Genomic DNA, 3,919 nt, shown 5'->3' on the forward strand with positions numbered 1-3,919 from the left:
CCTGCAACTCCCCATGGCACCACCTCTCTCTCCCTCAGCCCCTTCAGACTGTCAGTATTTTGCAGGAGACTGAAAAGAGGTGTGATAGCCATCTTCAAATATCTAAAGGGCTGTCACAGGGAAGAAGGAGCAAGCTTGTTTCCTGCTGCTCCAGAGGGCCGGGTCTGAACCAATGGATTCAAATGAAAAGAAATGAGATTCCAACAAAATGTTAGGAAGAACTTTCTGACAGTAAGAGCTGTTTGACAGTAGAACAGTGGAATCTCCTTCACTGGAGGTTTTAAAGCAGAGGATGGCTGGCTGTCATGGATGATTTCGCTGAGATTCCTGCATGGCAGGGGTTGGACTAGATGACCATCGGAGTCCCCTCCAAGACTACAATTCTATGAAACCACAACTTAGGTCAGTGCAATGCAAGCAGCAGATTCACTGCAGGAGGAAGAACGTGGCCATGGTATCGTTTTCAGGATTTGTACTAAGCCATAGTTTGGCTTAATGTTACATGTGAATGAGATCATTGCATTCCAGCTAGGCTGTTCATTAATTGTACCAATGACGGTTAAAGTGTTGCTATCACCCAGCACGGCCAATGATCAGGGATAACAGGTGTTGTAACCCAACATCTGGAGGGCCACAAGTTGCCCCCCAGCTCTGCCCTAAAATGACAGGTCTGAAGCTTTGGGGTGCTTGTCCATCCACCTTTGTCATTAGGGGCACATGGCCTCTGAGGCTTGGGGCACCCAGAGCCTTAGACTGCGGCACCAGCTACAGCCCTACCTGGACAGAATGCGGGTTCATGCCCTGATAATCTCCTGTTGTTGTATGTGGGGCTACTTTTGAAAACAACCCAGGAACTTTAGTTGGTAGAAATTATCGCTGCCTGGGTGCTAATGAGGACTGGGCAGGTTGTTATGGAAATATTATGCTTATCACCTTCACTGACTCCTAGTCAATCTCCAGGCTCAATTTAAATTGCTGGTTTTGACTGCTGAAGCTATTCATGGCCTGTGCCCTTGGTACCTGAAGTACTGCCTCATCTCACATGCTCCTGGACCCTGAGGTCATCACCTGGGGCTCCTTTGTGTGTCGATGCCAGGTGAAATACAAATACAACCCTCTGTGGATTTTTATTCCTCTGCTCTCCATTTCAAATTGGCTTGTTGTAGCAACATTCCTTTCTCTCTGCAATGTGTGTAGTTAAACTAATGTGTTACTTTATAATGGCGGGTGTTATATTGGCTGTATCTTGTTTGTTTGTTTACAACTTTGCTTCCATATAACCTATCCTCACTGAAAGCATTGATTCCTACCCTGTTAGATAGTTATACATGATAATTTTGTTTTCATTAGCTATGTGCATGCAGATTTTCTTTAATGCTGCCAAATAAGGAAAATATGGCTTTCCTGTGAAGGAATGTGCAGTTGTCAGTATTAAAGAATTCTTAAACATCTATGCACTGACTTTGGCTAGTTCACATGAAGCAAAAACACATCACACACAGAGCAGAAAGGTACTGTGAGTGTTGTCACTGATAGAAAATGTCAGTGGGTGGGTGATAAAATCTATTCCGTCCTAACAGTGCATGGTCTGATTGTTGCATACTTTCAAAGAGCAGGATAAATGGATAAAAATTTGATGTAGGAACTGTCTGTTATACACCAAACTTTTATCCATTTATCCAGCTCTTTGAAAGTATGCAACAACCAGGCCATGCACTATTAGATCAAATATCAGGGCTCTGGGAGCTAGTTTTTCTTGCTTAAGAAGAACCTGAGTAACAAGATTTATTCTATCTACATTTTGTGCTATCTAATTTGCATCTTTTCCATGATGCGCTCACAAATTATTTCAGTACATTGCAGATCTCTTGCAGTCATTCTGAACTCATGAAGGCCCAAATTGGGCAAAAAGTGTGGAAGTTACTGCACCAAACTCCTATATACTGACTAGGTACCAAAGTACGTATATTATAGGGCTGTTCCTTTAAATGTGGCTTAGCAGGGAAATACTACAGAAAATTTAAAGAGTGTTTAAACTAGGGTCTGAAGGAGAATTGCCTATTCAAATTACTGATATTACCTAGTCCCCTAGTGGGTAGGGTTGCCACTAAACTCATTTTCTAAGTACTTCCCTTCCTGCCCCAATTCACCTAAACCCCACTCTGCTGTCCAAAATTTACCACTACATTTTGCTCCAGGACAGGGCTATCTCTGCTTCTGGAGCACAGCACGTTCTGAATCTGCCATAAGTTGCATTGTCCTTGGAAATGGTCATCGCCTCAGGCATTATCATCTGCTTACCCCCTTCCCCTACAGATGACACACCACCATCTGGTTGCCTAGCTATGTCCACAAACAGAGAGCAGCAGGGCTAACTCAAGGCATCTGATTACAGCCCACAACAGTTCCCATGTCCCTCTGCTCCCCTTCCCCAAACAGGTTATTTCTAGGATAAACTAGAAAGAGGTGTCTGGGCTTGCCATTTCACAAGTAGACTCCTTTTTTGTTATTTTTATGCCATAGAAGGCTCTTTTCTACCAGCCCAGCTGACCCTCACTGGTAACCTTGCTGGCAGTTTTAACGTTAGATAGATTTAGGTGGGTATTTATACACACATGAAACATTGTTCAAGTTAACAGCATTCCTACGCTATTGAGTCAAACGCCTCCACAAATAGAGGGGAGAGACATGTGGCTTGCACTACTCGGTGTTTTATTATTATTTTAAAAAATAACCCTTTATTCCTCTTAAATATGCTTCTTGTAGTTAGCCAGGAGAGGCATGGGTTCACAGTGCAACTGCACTTCTAACCTGAAATTCAAAGCCAACAAGGGAGCAAGCCAGGGCGAGTAACCTTATCCCTGGACAAGGAAGCTGAAGAAAGCTGAGTGAGGAGGTCTGAGCAGCAGCAGGGTGGGCTTATTGCCCGTGGGTGTTGAATGATGCATTTTGCTGCCTGGACAATTGTCCTCCAGGCAGGAAGAGCTCAGTTAGCAAGTAGGACTTGGGGGAGCTACATAAGGCCAAATGCCTTTTGCAGGGTTGATGCCATATTAATGTACAGTAATACTAGGACTGTCCCCCTGCCACTCCTCTGTGATGCCTTCTGCTCCTTCAAACCCCTCATATTTTGCCAGTCACCCTTTAGGGCTTGCTACCTTAGTCATCTTTGCCCAATTAAAGTTCATTATTAACCTGCAATCCTATTACAGTGGTACCTCTGGTTAGGAACTTAATTCGTCTGTTCTTAACCTGAAACTGTTCTTAACCTAAGGTACCACTTTAGCTAAAGGGGCCCCCCACTGCCGCCGCACAATTTCTGTTCTCATCCTGAAGCAAAGTTCTTAACCCAAGGTACTATTTCTGGGTTAGCGGAGTCTGTAACCTGAAGCGTCTGTAACCTGAAGCGTCTGTAACCCGAGGTACCACTGTACATGCCTACCTAAGAAGCAGCCCTACAGAACGCAGTGGGACTGAGCTGGCATACAAAAGATTGTGCAGCAAGGCTATGCATTTCCTAACACCCAACCATTACTACTCTGGTCTCATCCTTTCCTCCTCTCTCCCTCTCCCTCTCCTATCACAAAACCAGACATTTAGTCTTCCCTCCCACTACACCTTGGGAACATAACAGCAGCAAGTACTGGAAAGCACACGTCCATGACCCTTGGCATGCACAGGTGTCTCCTCAGTTTCTAGACATTCCTGTATTTCATGTACGCATTCACATGTGGCTGCCAACATACATGCAAAGGGGGGGAGAGAGGTGATGGAAAGAGAGAGGGTTAAAGAGGCTTGCTCCTTCCCAGCCCCTCCCAACGCAGCCTTCCTCTTGCCGCTGCTGAAAGTTCAGACAGAGCCAAGCGCCAACCACTCTGCCTCTGGCACTGGGAGGCGAGTGGAGAGGCCTGCCAGCCGG

At 45.2% G+C, this 3,919-nt stretch overlaps 1 protein-coding gene across 1 annotated transcript in view; it reads left to right on the top strand.

Moving 5' to 3' along the window:
- The window catches only part of FNDC5 (fibronectin type III domain containing 5), a 193,438-nt gene that overhangs the window by 153,979 nt on the left and 35,540 nt on the right, over positions 1-3,919 (top strand). The window lies entirely within an intron of this gene.

The sequence above is a fragment of the Podarcis pityusensis genome (genome assembly GCF_964106645.2).
Source record: "Podarcis pityusensis genome assembly, chromosome: 8".
NCBI lineage: Eukaryota > Metazoa > Chordata > Lepidosauria > Squamata > Lacertidae > Podarcis > Podarcis pityusensis.